Below are 20,781 nucleotides of genomic sequence, written 5' to 3' on the forward strand. Positions count from 1 at the left end.
TCTGTCCCAACCTTCCTTTGGACAGCATGCCAAGGTGGTTCTGACCTTCAGCACCCATACGGAGGTCTTCAAATTTCTGTCTCCTTATTCCCATAACACCTTTCCCCAAAAATCTCTTTGTAAAAGGACAACTTTTTACCAGTGTGACATTACACCCACATTGCCCTGGCAACTTGCTCCTCAGTTACCCTTTTGTCTTGTAGATGGTTTTTGTGATGGATCATAAGCAGGGCCGTCATCTCCCTCTGTCCCTCTGTCTTCAGAAAAACAAGGTCAGCCTCTCATCCATCACATGCACAAGATTCCACCTGTGTAAATTGATCCATGTTTATGGCACCCACCCACTAGTTCCACAATCAAAGTTGCTTCCCACCCCACCCCCTTATTGATTACTATAAACTATAGATACTATATATAATAAAACATTAAAGTGGATAAATAATAACTTCAAAATTGGATCACTAAATTTTCTTTTGTGAATAGTTTTTTTTTAATGTCGGCATTTGTCTGTCTCAAGAAGCAATGGAGTGCCCTTCCGGGGGTGAGGTAAAAAGTCAATTGTTTTACACAACGTACAATTTGAGGATTGGGGGGAATTGTGGAAGGTAGATTTGAAATTTACAGATTGTTCTCTTTTGAAGGAAAACTACATGAAAATGATGGTACGGTATATTACACCAGTATAAATGGCAAAAATGTATAAAACTGGGTCAAAAATATGTGGGAAATGTAAAGAAAAAGAAGGTACTTTATATCATATGTGGTGGGAATGTAGAGAAGTCAAAAAATTCTGGGAGATGATATATAATCATCTCCTGCAGCCAGGAGGACTCCCCTGCTCAGCGCCTGGAGGCCCCAGTCCTGCCACTCACCACCTGGCCCAGGGCGGGGCCAAGGCCTATAAGAACTGCTGATGCTGATGCTGCTACCAGCCAGGAGGACTCCCCTGCTCAGCGCCTGGAGGCCCCAGTCCTGCCACTCACCACCTGGCCCAGGGCGGGGCCTGATGGGCTTTATAAAGGACTGTTGCTGCCGCTGCTGCTGGGCAGAGAGGGCTCCATTTTGTTTTGTTTTGTTTTTGTTTAAATTCCTGTTATTTTTTACTTATGTTATTTTAAACTGTATTAAGGATGTATTCTTAGTTTTAGATTTTGATTGATGTTGAAATTGTTTTCTATTCGGTTGTGTATTTTTTGATGTGGTTTATGTATTGTTTGTGACTTTTGTAATTGTGCTATTGTTGTATTGTTTTGATATTCGAGTGGAAGCCGCCCAGAGTGGCTGGGGAGACTCAGCCAGATGGGCGGGGTACAAATAAAAAAAATATTATTATTATTATTATAATGAATTGAAAAATATGTTTAAAATGACATTTGTAAAAAAAACACACAGAAGTATTTTTGTTAGGGGTTCTAGGACAAGACCTGCCAAGGAAAATAAAGAACTTGTTTATGTATGCTACAACAGCGGCAAGACTCTTAGCACAAAGATGGAAGAATGAGGAAATCCCAACGAAAGAACAATGGCAAGAAAAACTGATGAGTTATGCGGAGTTGGCAAAGACGACATACAAACTACGTGAGAAGGACAATTCAAAGAAGAATGGGAACTTTTTACAAACTATTTAAAAAGACAACAAAAAGGATTTGGACTCCTTGGCTGGTTTCGAATAAACACCCGCAATTTATTAGTAGAACATATGATAGATAAGGTGATGATATGTAGAATTTTATAACATGCAGAAAACAATATGTACCAACAAATCAGAGAGGGGAGCTGAGGGAAGTCCTTAGAGGGTGGGAGAGAGAGGGATGGGAGGGGGAAAGGGGGGGAATTGTAATTGGCTATGTTATTGGTAATTAGTATTGTTCAAAAATTCTTTTTCTTCAATAAAAGAAAAGTCAATTGCTTTAGCAGTACCAACGTGACCTCTCCAGGGAGTAAGCCTGGGCAATGTCTCTGGATGTCCAGGGCTGCCCAGATGACTTGAATCCCTCTCTTGGCCTTGCAAATGTGGCTCCAAGGAAAGCAGAGTTAGGCACCAGTTGGGCTGCAGGAGTTGTCAGAAGGGCTTGTAAGAGGCAGGGGCGTACCCAGGATCAAACATGGGGGGGGGGAGATAAGCCATGGTCGTTCAGGTTGTGACATTTCAGCACGGAAAAGGCGAACGAAACCAAAATTTTAAGAAAATTATATATAATTATAGCAGTGCTTATTACGGTAGTTATTACAATTATTTGCTTGGGAATTTTTTAAAAATTTTTCTAGTTACATGTCTTATACTAATATCATTTTTCTTGGGTTTGAAGAAAACTTGTTCAAAACTTTCGTTTCAATCCAGTCCTGATTTTCCTTGAAGAATTTCCGATGGACGCTCATCAAACACAACCCAGTCAGTCTGTCCTCTCCCATTGTACTTCTGAGCCAGGTCTTTACCCTTTAAAATTAAATTTTCTACAGAAATTACTTAACTTACCTTTTGGGAACCAGTTACAGGTAGGTAGCCGTGTTGGTCTGAGTCGAAGCAAAATAAAAAAATTCCTTCAGTAGCACCTTAAAGACCAACTAGGTTTATATTTTGGTATCCAGTTTCTTATATCCATTTAGACAGCCTCGATGTCTTCTAAATGTAAATAAGAAGGTAAACTAATAGCGGGCGGCTCAGTTTAGCGGCGGACGGCTCAGTTTAGTGACGCAGAACTCACTAGACCCCTCTAGAAGATTCCCTCTTCTCTCTGCTAGAGCCTGCTAGAGACCTCTCCCTCCCTTGAATCCCAATGGCTGGCTGACATAGATTCCTCTACCAGTCGCTAGGTGGCTCTAGATACTTCTCGGTTTTTACACCATTTCAGTGTGGTAAACAACTGATTATTCGCCATCGCCCTACCGAATTTTGTTTCGTTTCATCACTTTATAACCATTAAAAAAAATTTTTTTGCTTCTGGGGGGGCAGCTGCCCCCCTGCCCCTCGCTGGGTATGCCCATGGTAAGAGGGAACATACAACCGCCTTAGCAACTCCAATCCAGATTTGTGTAGGGTTTACTTCTTAGCCTTTTCTGGTCCCAAAGATATCCCACAAGGGAAATTAGGATCAGATTTTCTCCTCGATGGGCTACCTTTCTAGGTTGATGAGCCCCATCTGCCCCTCACTTCCCTCCATAGCACGTGCAGAAACCACCTTCTTGACCACTGGGTCCACTCTTGGTCTTGTCTGCTCAATCTGTTAGATCCTGTCTTTGTACACAGGGGAAGTTCCAAACTCACTGAGCATTTGAGACTCCTTGGCTGCCCTCACCTGGTTTAGGTGGCCAGTCAAATCTGTTCCTGGAATGTGGCCGTTGTCGCATGTTGATAGCCTCTACGTGCCCCAGGTCAGAGCTGAGTGCAGGGTGGGAAGCAAATGTAGCATTTAAAAAGTCACAATATAGTGCCATATTTATTGATGGAAGCGCCGTAAGGCTTGCATTTCCCTCTACTTTGAAGAATGAAGGGAGAGAACTACAGTATCTGTCTGGAACAAAAATTCAGTTTGTCCTCTTGCAGAGGTATGTTGATTACATTTTCAGATGACACATTAAGAGGTGTTTCAGTATTAATGGATGTTGAATAAGAAGCTGTCTGATTGCAAAAGTTCTGCAATGACGATTCTTCATGGGGAATTCATAGGTAGGGATGTTTTGGTAAGTAACTGGAAATCTAGGTGCAGGGAGGAGCTGCAGAAAAAGAAGTGGAGGGAATTTGATCAGAGAGAGAAAGCATAGCTGCCAAGTTATCCCTTTTTTAAAGGGATTTTCCCTTATGCTGAATAGGCTTCCTCACGAGAAAAGGGAAAACTTGGCAGCTATGAGAGAAAGGAAGACAGAGAGAAGGGAAAGAGCTGGGAGTCAGGAGTGCCAGCTTGGCCCTGTGACTGGGACTGTGGGTGCCATGCAGGGTGCATGGCCATGGCACCAAAATTTGTGGGTGCAGCCCCTTCATGGGGATTTGGTGGGTGCTCGGGCACCTAGGGCCCCAGGGAGTTGGCACATATGCTGGCAGTTCAGAATTCGTTCAGGGTTATGACAGCCATCTTCAAATATATCAAGGGCTGTCACATGGAAGAGTGGACAAGCTTGTTTTCTTCTGGTCTGGAGGGTAGGACTCAAACCAGTGGCTTCAATTTACAAGAAAGGAGATTCCGACTAAACATCAAAAAAATCTTTCTGACAGTAGCAGCTGTTCAACAGTGGAACAGTCTCTCTTGGGAGGTGGTGGACTCTCCTTCCTTGACGGGTTGGAGGGCCATCTGCCATGGATACTTTCACTGAGATTCCTGCATTGCAGGGGATGGACTAGATGACCTTTGGGGTCCCTTCCAAGTCTACAATTCTATGGCTCCGTGATTCCATGCTGCTGTTTGGGTACCTTATGTAAGATTAGGGGTTGTGGTGCCTGCTTTCAGAGTCTGCTTGCTTTTAAAATGTCCAATGTGTAAATTTGTAAGTATTCATTTCAAAACACAATGAGTCTCCCGTGTGGCCTCTTGTCACAGGTAAACAGACTTTATAAAGAGGCTACCTTTCAAACGTCCTACAGATGGAGACTGGGGAAATCCACCTCCAAAAAAAAAAAATACACTGTGACCAGTGACTAGCTGACCCCCATGCCTGTTCAGTTGACTCTCTAGATGCCAACTCAGTTGTTCTCAAAGGGTGTTGATAGAGAGAATGGCCAGTGTGGCAGGAAAATGGAAGGACAATCAAAGAAACATTTAAACATTTCAGTGTAGTATAGTCTCAAAATCATTTTTTCAATTGGCAGAATATGGATAGATATTCAAAATGAGAGTAAGGGCAGCAAGTGATACAGAGCACTATCCTAGCTGTGATCCAGAATCACCATTCGAACAGAGCGTTGGAGAAGACTTGTTTAATTTGACATGAGTAGTAGGTCCAAGGAAATCTCCAAAAAAGAAAATTGGTTGATAATATGAGGATAGCTGCGTACTCTGAGCCTCGGCCATGAATCTGCAGCAGCAGAAAATGCTAACGCTATTCTAGGCTGCATCAACGGGTGTTCAGGGTCCTGATCAAGGGAAGTCACAGTCCTGCTCTCTCCTGCCTTGGTCAGACCACACCTGGAATACTGTGTCCAGTTCTGGGCACCACAATTTAAGAAGGATGTTGACAAGCTGGAATGTGTGCAGAGGAGGGCAACCAAGATGATCAAGGGTCTGGAAACCAAGCCTTACGAGGAACGCTTGAAGGAGCTGGATATGTTTAGCCTGGAAAAGAGGAGACCGAGAGGAGATCTGATAGCCATCTTCAAATATCTTAAGGGCTGTCACACGGAAGAGGGAACAAGCTTGTTTTCTCCTGATCTGCAGGGTAGGACTCGAACCCATGGCTTCAAGTTACAAGAAAGGAGATACCGACTAAACATTTGTAAAAACTTTCTAAGAGTTGTTTGGCAGTGGAACAGACTCCCACGAGAGGTGGTGGACTATCCTTCCTTGGAGGCTTTTAAACAGAGGCTGGATGGCCATCTGCCTTGGATGTTTTCGCTGAGATTCTTTTTGCATTGCAGGGGGTTGGACTGGATGACCCTCGGGGTCCCTTCCAACTCTAAGATTCTATGATTCTATGAAATTGATCTGGATTAATGACAGCCATCCACCAGTTTCATATTCAAAACTGCTTCCCACCCCAACCTCTAAATGATTACTATATATAAAAAATACATTAAAGTAGACAAATAACAACTTACAAAAAGGAACAATAAACGTGTCACCTTTAATATATAAACCTTTATCATAATCACATGTCAGAATTTCTTTTGTGAATGAAATAAAATGCTTTCAACGAGTTTTTAATGGCCAAAATCAAATGTAGGGCTTCTGGTACATTTAAACAAGGCTTAGATCAACTCCCCAGATGTTAAGTGTCCAGGGGTTCAGTGCCTGGCACCCAGAAACTCATAACACAGGGGAGTCAGGCACCCACAAACTCATAACATTTCACTTCCTTGCAACCTAAGGAAAGCTGTTTATTGGCAGAACACACTGGGCAGAAACTGAAAGAAACAGGGGGATGAGGAGGTCTAAGGGTGAAGTTTTGCTCCTGCCCATCATAAATCTGGACAGATCACTACAGGCTGTTGAGAGAGGTTGTTTTTAACTATTAAGTGAGAAACAGCAGCCGTAGTCTAGGCCAAAAGTGTTTTCCCTTGGTGACCGTGCCATGTTGAAAAGTGCGTTGCAAGGTGTTTCTTGTCCTGTCCAGAAATGCACAGTGCTGGATGAAGCCAGCTCTAGATCTTTTCTAAATTGAATAAAACCACAACCCACTGAAAGATACATTTGAAAAATGAATATTAAGGGGAGCCATGCCCATTGTTAAGCAAGGTATCCGTGTCATGTCCTCCATTGTGACACATCCCCTGCTGAGTGACTTGGCTGAGAACTTTGGGAAGAGCAACTATCTGAAGATAGTGAGTGATCAAGGAGGTGGTTTTCGTGAATTGTCAATTCTGAAAAATGAAAATACATTCATCTCGCCTGTAAGTAGGATCTCTTATTCTTTCTGCAGTCTGCTTCTTCTGCTATCCCTTAAGATTTCGAAACATAGGGAACCAGGTCATGGTTAGATTAACTTTTAAAGATTGTTCTCAGGTCCCCCTTAGCTGCTTTGAGAGAAACAGCTTGCCTTCCCCCTTGTGGCCATCATCACAAGAAAGGCATCTCCCAGTTTTGGAGGGTCCTTTGACAAGATGCCCTCCTCCGTGGGTTCAAGGAAGTATCTAGAACCCATTTCCTGATTATTTTCCCTCTTCTTCCCTAGGTTTCAAAGTCTGAGAAGGCTGCATGGGCTGCTGGTCTCCTGCTGTCGCATGGCGAAAACCAACCCCCTGGTCTGTGAGGAGGAGGATCAGTGGAACGAAGAAGTTAATGGGATGAAAAATGGGAAGGTTGAATTACTGAAAATCAGAAGAATCTTTGTAAGACCGTAGGACATGGGGATGGATGCCACTGATGACAACATAGATGGTGAGTGTTGATCTTTGATCATCAAGAACAGGGAGGCCAGAGAGAATCTGGATCACTGTGGGGCTGGGAAGGCAGCTCCCTGATTCAAGAAGAGTTCAGGGATGATATGAGGAAGGGAGGAAGGTAGAATAATATAAGCCACCTGGAGATCCTTGCAGGAAAGATGGGTTATCAACATAATAATAAATGAAAATATAAAGAATCGTTTCTCTTCTTTTCTCTGCCAGGCAGCAACAGCAGTGGGGGCAGCAGCTCCAATACAGCTCCCCCCCCCCAGACCCAGTTCCCGCTCCCCCAAAAACCCAAATAGAAAAATAAATAAGTAGTATATATTTCCAAAACAGGGACCCAGGTGGTGCTGTGGGTTAAACCACAGAGTCTAGGGCTTGCTGATCAGAAGGTCGGCAGTTCAAATCCCTGCAACGGGGTGAGCTCCCGTTGCTTGGTCCCAGCTCCTGCCCACCTAGCAGTTCGAAAGCACATCAAAGTGCAAGTAGATAAATAGGGACCACTCTGGCGGGAAGGTAAACGCCGTTTCCGTGTGCTGCTCTGGTTCGCCAGAAGCAGCTTTGTCATGCTGGCCACATGACCCAGAAGCTGTCTGCGAACAAACGCTGGCTCCCTCGGCCTATAGAGCGAGATGAGCGCCACAACCCCAGAGTCGGACACGCCTGGACCTGATGGTCAGGGGCCCCTTTACCTTTACCTATTTCCAAAACACTATGAGTCTCCAGTGTGGTCTCTCATCACAAGGAAACAGACTTTATAAAGAAGCTACCTTTCAAACTTCTTATAAATGGAAACTGGGGGAAGCCCCCTCCAAAAAAAGAGACTGTGACCACTGACTTGCTGATCTACATGCCTGTTCAGGTGACTCTCTAGATGCCAACTCAGTTGTTCTCAAAGGCTGTTGAAAGAGAGAATGGCCAGTGTGGCAGGCTGTGTGAGCTGCTGGCTTCCTACTGTCCTGCCACTAAGATCCATCTGTGAGAGGTCTGTGAGAAGGAGGAGGTAGAACTATGGCAAGAGCAATGGGATGAGGAAGTAAATGTAATTAAAGATGAGAAGGTGGAATTAATGAAGATAAGAACGATTTATGTAAGACCGTGGGACCAGGGGATGAATGCCACTGATAATGGATGGTGAGTGTTGATCTTTGTTCACGAGGAACAGGGAGGCCAGAGAGAATTTAGATCACTTGGGGGGGGGGAGAGGCAGCTTCCTGATTCAAGAAGACATCAGGGACCCCCCTTTTGAAGAAGAGAGAGAACAATTTCTCTTTACTTCTGTCCTTTTCCATTATGGTGTGGCGCCCACTGCAGTCTCTCAGGTTTGCAGGTGTGCCCATGGGCTCAAAGGGTTGGCAACCCAAATCAGACTTCTGGACTAGGACTGGGGGGGGCAGGGTTCAAATCCCCCCTCACCCATATCCATGAGATATCAACGTAATAATAAATGAAAAAATAGGTGTCTTTTATCTTCCTATCTCTTCCAGGCAGCGACAGCAGTGAGGCCAGCAGCAACAGCACAGTTCTCCCACCCCAGGCCCAGTTCCCCCTTCCCCACAAACCCAAATCCATAAGTAAATAAATAGATAAACAGATTTCCCCTGACCCACTTCTGGTTATTGTAGGAGCATGAAATTGCACATGTATACATCTCTCCATAGGTAACGTGGTAATTTGTAGCTCTGAACTCCTAACAGTTCATCTGCTACAGGTGCTAGTGTGGAGTAACGTCTGATAATGGACCAGTGTGGTCTCTGTTTGATATGCAATTAGTTAAAATGCAAATTTAAAAGGAGTTAAAATGTATTTGGATCCTGTATTTTTTATGCGCAACGCCTATCTATAGATGTAAAAGAATATAGAGTTAACTGTTATGCTATATAGTTATGTTTAGAACTTTGTAGGGTTTATAGCTTAATAGTATTATAAAGTATATAAGTGTGTACAATACACGTATCCCCTTCATGGATCAATGCCTTGTCGTGGCGAAGGGGCTTGAATAACTCAGAGAAGCTATGAGCTATGCCATGCAGGGCCACCCAAGATGGACAGGTCATAGTGGAGAGTTTTGACTAAACGTAATCCACCTGGAGAAGGAACTGGCAAGCCACTCCAGTATCCCTGCCAAGAAAACTCCATGGACAAAGACAACAGGCATATAAAAGTTATGACGCTGGAAGATGAGCCCCTCAGGTCGGAAGGCGTCCAACATGCTACTGAGGAAGAGCGGAGGACAAGTACAAGTAGATTCAGAGCTGATGAAGCGGCTGGGCCAAAGCCGAAAGGACGCTCAGTTGCGGATATGCCTGGAAGCGAAAGGAAAGTCCGATGCTGTAAAGAAAAATATTGCATAGGAACCTGGAATGTAAGAACCATGAATAGAGGTAAGCTGGATGTGGTCAAAAATGAGATGACAAGAATAAATATCGACATCCTGGGCATCAGTGAACTAAAATGGAAGGGAATGGGTGAATTCAGTTCGGGTGACTATCATATCTACTACTGTGGGCAAGAATCCTGTAGAAGAAATGGAGTGGCCCTCATAGTCAACAAAAGAGTGGCAAAAGCTGTGATGGGATGCAATCTCAAAAATGACAGAATGATCTCGATACGAATCCAAGGCAGACCTTTTAACATCACAGTAATCCAAGTTTATGCACCAACTACCGGTGCTGAAGAAAGTGAAATTGACCAATTCTATGAAGACCTACAACACCTTCTAGAAATGACACCAAAGAAGGATGTTCTTCTCATTACAGGGGATTGGAATGCTAAAGTAGGGAATCAAGAGATAAAAGGAACAACTGGCAAGTTTGGCCTTGGAGTTCAAAATGAAGCAGGGCAAAGGCTAATAGAGTTCTGTCAAGAGAACAAGCTGGTCATCACAAACACTCTCTTCCAACAACACAAGAGACGACTCTACACATGGATATCACCAAATGGGCAGCATCGAAATCAGATTGATTATATTCTCTGCAGCCAAAGATGGAGAAGCTCTATACAGTCAGCAAAAACAAGACCTGGAGCTGACTGTAACTCAGATCATCAGCTTCTTATAGCAAAATTCCAGCTTAAACTGAAGAAAGTAGGAAAAACCACTGGGCCAGTAAGATACAATCTGAATCAAATCCCTTATGAATACACAGTGGAAGTGAGGAACAGGTTTAAGGATTTAGATTTGGTGGACAGAGTGCCTGAAGAACTATGGATGGAGGCTCGTAACATTATACAGGAGGCAGCAACGAAAACCATCCCAAGGAAAAGGAAATGCAAGAAAGCAAAATGGCTGTCCAACGAGGCCTTACAAATAGCGGAGGAGAGGAGGCAAGCAAAATGCAAGGGAGATAGGGAAAGATACAGGAAACTGAATGCAGATTTCCAAAAAACAGCAAGGAGAGACAAGAGGGTCTTCTTAAATGAGCAATGCAAAGAAATAGAGGAAAACAATAGAATGGGGAAAACCAGAGATCTGTTCAAGAAAATTGGAGATATGAAAGGAACATTTCGTACAAAGATTACCATAATCAAGGACAAAAGTGGTAAGGACCTAACAGAAGCAGAAGACATCAAGAAGAGGTGGCAAGAATACACAGAGGAATTATACCAGAAAGATATGGAGGTCTCGTACACCCCAGGTAGTGTGGTTGCTGACCTTGAGCCAGACATCTTGGAGAGTGAAGTCAAATGGGCCTTAGAAAGCACTGCTAATAACAAGGCCAGTGGAAGTGATGATATTCCAGCTGAACTATTTAAAATTTTAAAAGATGATGCTGTTAAGGTGCTACACCCAATATGCCAGCAAGTTTGGAAAACTCAGCAATGGCCAGAGGATTGGAGAAGATCAGTCTACATCCCAATTCCAAAGAAGGGCAGTGCCAAAGAATGCTCCAACTACCGCACAATTGCCCTCATTTCACACGCTAGCAAGGTTATGCTTAAAATTCTACAAGGCAGGCTTAGGCAGTATGTGGACCGAGAACTCCCAGAAGTGCAAGCTGGATTTCGAAAGGGCAGAGGAACCAGAGACCAAATAGCAAACATGCGCTGGATTATGGAGAAAGCTAGAGAGTTCCAGAAAAACGTCTACTTCTGCTTCATTGACTATGCAAAAGCCTTTGACTGTGTCGACCACAGCAAACTATGGCAAGTTCTTAAAGAAATGGGAGTGCCTGATCACCTCATCTGTCTCCTTAGAAATCTCTACGTGGGACAAGAAGCTACAGTTAGAACTGGATATGGAACAACTGATTGGTTCAAAATTGGGAAAGGAGTACGACAAGGTTGTATATTGTCTCCCTGCTTCTTTAACTTATATGCAGAATTCATCATGCGAAAGGCTGGACTAGATGAATCCCAAGCAGGAATTAAGATTGCCGGAAGAAATATCAACAACCTCAGATATGCAGATGACACAACCTTGATGGCAGAAAGTGAGGAGGAATTAAAGAACCTTTTAATGAGGGTGAAAGAGGAGAGCGCAAAATATGGTCTGAAGCTCAACATCAAAAAAACCAAGATCATGGCCACTGGTCCCATCACCTCCTGGCAAATAGAAGGGGAAGAAATGGAGGCAGTGAGAGATTTTACTTTCTTGGGCTCCTTGATCACTGCAGATGGTGACAGCAGTCACGAAATTAAAAGACGCCTGCTTCTTGGGAGAAAAGCAATGACAAACCTAGACAGCATCTTAAAAAGCAGAGACATCACCTTGCCGACAAAGGTCCGTATAGTTAAAGCTATGGTTTTCCCAGTAGTGATGTATGGAAGTGAGAGCTGGACCATGAAGAAGGCTGGTCGCCGAAGAATTGATGCTTTTGAATTATGGTGCTGGAGGAGACTCTTGAGAGTCCCATGGACTGCTAGAAGATCAAACCTATCCATTCTTAAGGAAATCAGCCCTGAGTGCTCCCTGGAAGGACAGATCGTGAAGCTGAGGCTCCAATACTTTGGCCACCTCATGAGAAGAGAAGAATCCTTGGAAAAGACCCTGATGTTGGGAAAGATTGAGGGCACTAGGAGAAGGGGACGACAGAGGACAAGATGGTTGGACAGTGTTCTCGAAGCTACGAACATGAGTTTGACCAAACTACGGGAGGCAGTGGAAGACAGGAGTGCCTGGCGTGCTATGGTCCATGGGGTCACGAAGAGTCGGACACGACTAAACGACTAAACAACAACAACAACAACAACACAATACACGTATATTTGCTTATTTTAAGCAGGAACCCCAAAATACTTTTTTACAATTCCTGCCCATTGCTGCACCAAGGCTGGTATATGCAACCTCACGTACGCAATGATTTTCAGGGGTGGGACATGCGGCTGAAAAGTTTGTTGACTGAGCAGGTTGAGTCACCGAGTGCTCCCCCCCCGCCAGAAAACCGTTAACTGGCAACAGCTCCTGACTGGCCAGAGTTCCAAGGGAGGCAGTTGGAGTGGAGTGAGAGTCAGTGTCAGAGACCCATTGAGGAGAATCGGAGGAGAAATCAAAGGATGGAGTGATGGTCATGAAGGAGGAGAAGGAAACATTCGTGAAGATGAGATCACTATATGTTCGACCAAGGGATGGATGGTGACTGTGGATCTTTCTGACATGTCCCCCTGCTGAGTCACTTGGCTGAGGACTTTGGGAAGAGCAACTATTTGAAGATAGTTCAAAGAACAGAGGTTGTTTGTGTGAATTGTGTTTTCCGAGAAATGAAAATTTCTTCATCTCGCATGTAATAGGATCTCTTATTCTTTCCGCAGTCTGCTTCTTTTGCTATCCCTTAAAATTTAGAACGGACCCAGGTGGCGCTGTGGTTAAACCACTGAGCCTAGGGCTTGCCGATCAGAAGGTTGGCGGTTCGAATCCCTGTGACGGGGTGAGCTCCCGTTGCTTGGTCCCAGCTCCTGCCAACCTAGCAGTTCGAAAGCACATCAAAGTGCAAGTAGGTAAGGTAAACGGGAAGGTAAACGGCGTTTCAATGTGCTGCTCTGGTTTACCAGAAGCGGCTTTGTCATGCTGGCCACATGACCTGGAAGCTATACGCCGGCTCCCTCAGCCAATAATGCGAGATGAGCGCGCAACCCCAGAGTCGGTCACGACTGGACCTAATGGTCAGGGGTGCCTTTACCTAAGATTTAGAAACATAGAGAACCAGGTCATGATTAGATTAATTTTTAAAGATTGTCCTCAGGTCCCCCTTAGCTGCTTTGAGGGAAATGGCTTGCCTCCCCCCTTGTGGCCATCACCACAAGAAGGGCATCTCCCAGTTTTGGAGGGTCCTTTGACAAGATGCCCTCCTCCGTGGGTTCAACCGCTTGCTGTACTCTCCACTAGAGGTTTCTGAAAGCAAGTTCAGCTGTCAGCTGCCCCAAATTTAGCACAGAGATAGAGAGTATCAAGAAAGATAGCAACCCTTTCCCTGACTATTTCCCCTCTTCTTCCCTAGGCTTCAAAGTCTCAGAATGCACTGTGGGCTGCTGGTCTCCTTCTGTCGCATGCTGAAGATCCACCACGTGGTCTGTGAGGAGGAAAAATGGGAGGAGGAAGTCTATGTGATGAAAAATGGAAAGGTGGAGTTGATAAGAATAGGAAGAATCTTTGGAAGACCGTGCGACCAGGGGGTGGATGCCACCAATGGCAGCATGTATGGTGGGTGCTGATCTTTGTTCATCGGGAACAGGGAGGCCAGAGAGAATCTGGCTCGCTTGTGGGGGTGGGGGGCAGGGAGGAGGCAGCTCCCTGATTCAAGAAGAGTTCAGGGATGGGGTGAGGACTTTGGGAAGAGCAACTATTTGATCTCCAATAGAGGTTTCTGAAAGCAAGTTTAGCTGTTAGATAAGAGAGTATTAAGAAAGTATATAGAACCCATTTCCTGACTATTTCCCCTCTTCTTCCCTAGATTCCGGAGGCTGCGCAGTCTGGGTAAGCTGCTGGTTTCATGCTGTCGTGCCATTAAGATCCATCCTCCGGTCTGTGAGGAAGAGAGTGTTATGGGGAATGGAAGGATGCTGAACATTAGAACAATATATGTACGGCCGAGAGACCAGGGGATGGATGGCACCAATGCTTCTACCAATGGTGAGTGTTGATCTTTGTTCATGAAGAACAGAGAGGCCAGAGAGAATCTGGTTCGCTGGGGGAGCAAGGCAGGGGGGGAGGCAGCTCCATGATTTAAGAAGAGTTCAGGGATGGGATGAGGAAGGGAGGAAGGTAAAATAACGTAAGCCACCTGGGGATCCTTCCAGGAATGATCAGTTATCAACGTTATAATAGATGAAAAATTTTTAGAATCTTTTCTCTTCTTTTCTCTTCCAGGCAGTGATAGCAGTGAGGCTCTGCCCCCCCCCCAAGACCTAGTTCCCCCATCTCCAAAAACTTAAATAAATAAATAAATAAATAAATAAAGTATATATTTCCAAAACACTATGAGTCTCCAGTGTGGTCTCTTGTCACAAGGGAACAGACTTTTTAAAGAGGCTACAAAGAGTTGCTCATAGAAGTAGAACAATTGAAATGGAAAAGTTCCGAAGATATAATAAGACAGTTAGTTATAGACTGGTTGCCAGGGTAAGGTCTCTAGGTAAGGTCCCGGTGGCGCGGTGCAAACGCCTGCAAAAGCTGTTTTACCAGGAGCAATGGTTGTATAGATGAACAAGCACATAGAGCGCTCTTGACTTTTATTCTCTCTCCCGACCCCCTTTTGCAGTCTGGGCAAAATCTATACAAAGCAACAGAGAAGGGAGGTTCATAATTTCTAGATGTGAAGTGGCATTACAGAAAAATAAAAGACTATCAGCAAAAGCACCAAAAATGTCTCCCGGAGAAGCTTGAAATGCTTTTAAAAACGAGTCTCAATAAATTCAGTAGGACATATTCCTGGATACTAGTGCACAAAATGGCAGCCCCTGCCCATTAGCAACTATGTGACACAACCATTAACATCACTGTGGGTGCTTCCCTCTCGACCTCAGTAGGATCTGGATTACATCGAAAATCGTATTACAACTAAGTGCGTTACTAAAACAAAATCATTTTGGTGGTTTCCCGAGAAGGGAAATGAACAAATGATGATAGCACTTCCTTCAGGACGTTATGTATACCTCTCCTCCTGTGGTATGAATTATGTGTAACGCTTTATCCACTACTATCCCTTTTTGTAGTGAGTCACTGAAAAGAAAAGGAAACTCACCTATGATTTCACATAGCGAGAAAATCCTATTGTAAAAAGAAGGGATATTTTTGTTGTTTCTCCTTAGGCATTTCCTTTAGTTCCCCCAGAAACAAGGATACAATCCAAAGTCAGCTAAAGTTGTGGTTTTTTTTCTTCTTAAAGGGAGACTGTAATCTGTTTTAAATAGCATTTGAAATACATCCAGGCTGGGATTGAAAATCTGAGCATCAGTTCAAAATATAAAAGTTCAATCTGAAGATCCCCTAAAGGGGCCCCTGACCATCAGGTCCAGTCATGTCCGACTCTGGGGTTGCAGCGCTCATCTCGCTCTATAGGCCGAGGGAGCCGGCGTTTGTCCGCAGACAACTTCCGGGTCATGTGGCCAGCATGACAAAGCCGCTTCTGGCGAACCAGAGCAGCGCAAGGAAACACCGTTTACCTTCCCGCCGGAGCGGTCCCTATTTATCTACTTGCACTTTGATGTGCTTTCGAACTGCTAGGTGGGCAGGAGCTGGGACCGAGCAACGGAAGCTCACCCCGTCGCAGGGTTTCGAACCGCTGACCTTCTGATCAGCAAGTTATTGGCAAAAATGCACTGGGCATTAATAATATGCATTACCCTTCAGCATCTTAAATGTTTATTGGACATATAGGATATAGGATATCAGCATGGAAGCAAAAAGTGTTGTTTTTAACAAGTTCAGCTCTCTGCTCAGAATATTTTACTAGGACTTTCATGGATGTGTCCCTCCCTTCTCAGAGACGGGCTATTATGCTCATAGCAAAATCTGGATTGGGGAGTGGGGGTCACGCTTGTGAAGAGAAGTTCCTTAGCCCAATCATAACACACTGCTCACAAGTACCCACAGAACCTAGTCTGCACCAGGACCAGATGTGTGCTGCAGTAGGAGTCCAGGCATCACAGAGAAGCTCAGAGCTTATTGGCAAGGGGTCCCCAGTTTAGACCCAGAAAAGGACTCTTCATTCAAAAAATGGGAGGAGCTTGCTCCCCCCCCACATGCAGTGCTGAGCCAATCAGAGGGGTGCTGTCACCCATTTGGTCCACCAATCCACCTCCACCCACCCTATCCTGCTAGTTGACCTGGTCGGCCAATTATGCGTCATTCAGACGTGTCTAAACCAGGAGCTGCCCGCACTGTGTTTCTATACTAAAGGTAAAAGCTAAAGGACCCCTGGACGGTTAAGGTGACGATGGAGTTGCAGTGCTCCTCTCGCTTTCAGGCCGAGGGAACCAGCGTTTGTCCGCAGGCAGTTTTTCGAGGTCATGTGGCTATCATGACTAAGCTGCTTCTGACACAACGGAACACCGAAACCAGAAGAGCGCACGGAAACGCCATTTACCTTCCTGCCGCAGCAGTACCTATTTATCTACTTGCACTGGCATGCTTTCAAACTGCTGGGTTGGCAGGAGATGGGACAGAGCAACAGGAGCTCACTCCGTTGTGGGGATTCGAACCGCCGACCTTCTGATTGGCAAGCCCAAGAGGCTCAGTGGTTTAGACGACAGTGCCACCTGCATTCTATACTTCCTCCTCCTTTTAGGGGTCCAGGGCAGAGTATCATATGCGACATACTCAACCTTGTAACGTCTGGTTTATATGATCTTAATTAATCAAAAATAAAATTTGATACAGGTTCATCGTGAAAACACACGTTTTTGGTATAATCTTTATAAATATTTTAGGGGTGCATTTTAAAAAACCGCAGTCTGTGACAAAGTTGTTAGTCAGCCATACCACAAGGTGGCAGCCCTGAGGCCTGTTAACCTCTGTATAGAATTTGACATTGTTTTTAAGCAACCCTTTCATGCAAGCAAGGGCGTTACGTACAGACCGTGCTTTGGTCCCTGGTACAAGGAAAGTATTTTGTGCCAAGAACAGGGAGTTCAGATAAGGCCCCACCAAAAACATTCCAAAGAGGGTGATGAGAGCTTTCCTTTGGTTTATGTTTGGTTTGATCAGTTGTTGGATTCAGCAAATTTATGGAGCAATCATTTGCCTCGACTTAGGGGAGTGAATAGGGACGCGGGTGGCGCTGTGGGTTAAACCACAGAGCCTAGGGCTTGCCGCTCAGAAGGTTGGCGGTTCAAATCACCGCGATGGGGTGAGCTCCCGTTGCTCGGTCCCAGCTCCTGCCAACCTAGCAGTTCGAAAGCACAGCAGCGCAAGTAGATACCGTAAATAGGTACCGATCCAAGCGGGAAGGTAAACGGCGTTCCCGTGTGCTGCTCTGGTTTCGCCAGAAGTGGCTTAGTCATGCTGGCCACATGACCTGGAAGCTGTACGCCGGCTCCCTCGGCCAATAACACGAGATGAGCGCCGCAACCCCAGAGTCGATCACAACTGGACCTAATGGTCAGGGGTCCCTTTACCTTTACCTAGGGGAGTGAGTATCCAAGGAATTGTGTGAGGTCTGTGCATTTATCACTGAAACCACAAGGGTCAATAATGCAATCGGAGAAGACTTCACACACAGTCACCAAGGAAAACTTTGGGATAAACTAACAAGCTGTACAAGCTGGGCAGTGTTCTCAAAGCTACCAACATGAGTTTGACCAAACTGCGGGAGGCAGTGGAAAACAGGAGGGCCTGGCGTGCTCTGGTCTATGGGGTTACGAAGAGTCGGACACGACTAAATGACTAAACAAGAAGAAGAAGAAGAAGAAGAAGCTGTAATTGATGCTGTTACCACTGAACATTGGACCAATGAGCAGCAAGTTTTGGGGAGCCCCTCTTTCATCCTTATAAAGGTAAAGGTAAAGGGACCCCTGACCATTAGGTCCAGTTGTGACCGACTCTGGGGTTGCGCGCTCATCTCGCATTATTGGCCGAGGGAGCCGGCGTACAGCTTCCAGGTCATGTGGCCAGCATGACAAAGCCGCTTCTGGCAAACCAGAGCAGCACATGGAAGCGCCGTTTACCTAGGTTGGCAGGAGCTGGGACCAAGCAACGGGAGCTCACCCTGTCACAGGGATTCGAACCGCCGACCTTCTGATCAGCAAACCCTAGGCTCAGTGGTTTAACCCACAGCGCCACCTGGGTCCCTTCATCCTCATACATCAACGTAATAGATGGGAGCATCCCTGAACAAGCTTTGCTGCTCCAACTCTATTCCCTATTCCCGTATAAGCAGTGCTGATGGGAGGTTGTGGGTTTTTTTGGCGTCCTCAAATTTAGACACACATGGATTTTTTTTGCATGTGGTAAGTTTCACACCTCCCCCATCCCGGGCCAAAATGTGACACACTATCCCAGCTCAGAGCTGCAAATTTAAGCAAATAAAAATGTGATTTAGTAAAAGCCACAATCAAAATACAGAATCTTGCCCCAGAAGTCCCAGTAGAGGAAGAATAGATACAAAAACTTACAGAATGTGCAGAGATGGCAAAACTTACCAGAATAAGAAGAAGTCAAGATAACAAACTTCTTATAAAAGAATGGAAATAGTTTATTGAATATTTACAGATAAATTGGAAACAGATTATAATATTTGTAGGATTATCGTAATAATCTGCAGTTTTATAACACTATACAGGTGATCACCTCATCTGTCTCCTGAGAAATCTCTATGTGGGACAAGAAGCTACAGTTAGAACTGGATATGGAACAACTGAGTGGTTCAAAATTGGGAAAGGAGTACGACAAGGTTGTATATTGTCTCCCTGCTTATTTAACTTATATGCAGAATTCATCATGCGAAAGGCTGGACTAGATGAATCCCAAGCCGGAATTAAGATTGCCGGAAGAAATATCAACAACCTCAGATATGCAGATGACACAACCTTGATGGCAGAAAGTGAGGAGGAATTAAAGAACCTTTTAATGAGGGTGAAAGAGGAGAGCGCAAAATATGGTCTGAAGCTCAACATCAAAAAAAACAAGATCATGGCCACTGGTCCCATCACCTCCTGGCAAATAGAAGGGGAAGAAATGGAGGCAGTGAGAGATTTTACTTTCTTGGGCTCCTTGATCACTGCAGATGGTGACAGCAGTCACGAAATTAAAAGACGCCTGCTTCTTGGGAGAAAAGCAATGACAAACCTAGACAGCATCTTAAAAAGCAGAGACATCACCTTGCCTACAAAGGTCCGTATAGTTAAAGCTATGGTTTTCCCAGTAGTGATGTATGGAAGTGAGAGCTGGACCATAAAGAAGGCTGATCGCCGAAGAATTGATGCTTTTGAATTATGGTGCTGGAGGAGACTCTTGAGAGTCCCATGGACTGCAAGAAGATCAAACCTATCCATTCTTAAGGAAATCAGCCCTGAGTGCTCACTGGAAGGACAGATCCTGAAGCTGAGGCTCCAATACTTTGGCCACCTCATGAGAAGAGAAGAATCCTTGGAAAAGACCTTGATGTCGGGAAAGATGGAGGGCACTAGGAGAAGGGGACGACAGAGGACGAGATGGTTGGACAGTGTTCTCGAAGCTACGAACATGAGTTTGACCAAACTGCAGGAGGCAGTGGAAGACAGGAGTGCCTGGCGTGCTATGGTCCATGGGGTCACGAAGAGTCAGACACGACTAAACGACTAAACAAACAAACAAATCATAATAATCTGCAGTTTTATAACACTATACAGGTGAAACTCGAAAAATTAGAATATTGTCAAAAAGTGCATTTATTTCAGTAATGCGACTTAAAAGGTGAAACCAATATATGAGATAGATGCATGACATGCAAAGCAAGATATGTCAAGCCTTTATTTGTTGTAATTGTAATTATTTGTTGTTAGGCGGGCCAATTGTTAATGAAATGTAATTAATGAAAGGTCATAGCGATGTTTATTTTTGTATTATTGTAACTATTTGTTTTATTACTGTGGAATTTCCAAAAGAAAGCATTTGTAAAAATTAAAAGAAAAATAAAAAATAATAAGTTGCATTACTGAAATAAATGCACTTTTCGACGATATTCTAATTTTCCGAGTTTCACCTGTATATTTAAAATAGATAATCAAATGAGTAAGCTAAATGAATTTGGATATGTAGAAGATATTAAAAAATAAATTTAAGGAACCACAGAGGCGGGGGGGGGGGGAGGAAGTCATTTCCTGAAATGTTAAATTGATTGTAAAACTAATGAATATGTATAAATTTGAAAAGTATACAGTATATATATAAAAAATGATGTGACCTCAGTCAACACTTTTCTAAACTAAAAGAAACACTCTTGGTCTTTCCTAGAGTGACATAACCTTAGAGACCTAAATCTTCTTGCTCTTCACTCAATAGCCACCCCACCCCACCACCTCGTTTAGGCTGCAAATATCTGATGAGTGCTAAGGTCACTGGTAGGATTGCTTCCTATGTCTCTTGAAATTCCCCTAGTCATGCCACCCATAGTATTATTCATGGGCTTTTGCAATGGCACTAAAGTGCTGACTCAACTTATCATAATGCATGACTCTCAAGATTTTCTCTGCCTTCTAGATGCTTGGTCCAATACCATTAGCAGTCCCTTAGTGCACGATTTTGTACTTCTCTTCGATGGTGTACCGTGTTATAGGAAAATCTAAGTATGAAACCAAAACAATAGCAAAATAATAATGATAATGATTTAATAAAA

The 20,781-nt window shown here is 44.3% G+C and overlaps 1 protein-coding gene and 1 long non-coding RNA gene across 39 annotated transcripts in view; one reads left to right on the top strand and one right to left on the bottom strand.

Annotated features, from left to right (window-relative positions):
- Positions 1-20,781, bottom strand: part of PDC (phosducin) — a 102,770-nt gene that overhangs the window by 64,389 nt on the left and 17,600 nt on the right. The window lies entirely within an intron of this gene.
- Positions 6,894-17,414, top strand: LOC148684977 (uncharacterized). Of its 2 annotated transcripts, XR_015951232.1 has the most exons (5): positions 6,894-7,025; positions 12,411-12,753; positions 13,468-13,670; positions 13,921-14,099; positions 14,337-17,414. It is a non-coding gene; the product is annotated as an uncharacterized LOC148684977 (long non-coding RNA). The 2 variants fall into 2 exon arrangements; XR_015951231.1 differs by having other exon boundaries at positions 13,468-14,099.

Source organism: Zootoca vivipara, chromosome 7, assembly GCF_965207765.1.
Source record: "Zootoca vivipara chromosome 7, rZooViv2.hap1.1, whole genome shotgun sequence".
Classification (NCBI taxonomy): domain Eukaryota; kingdom Metazoa; phylum Chordata; class Lepidosauria; order Squamata; family Lacertidae; genus Zootoca; species Zootoca vivipara.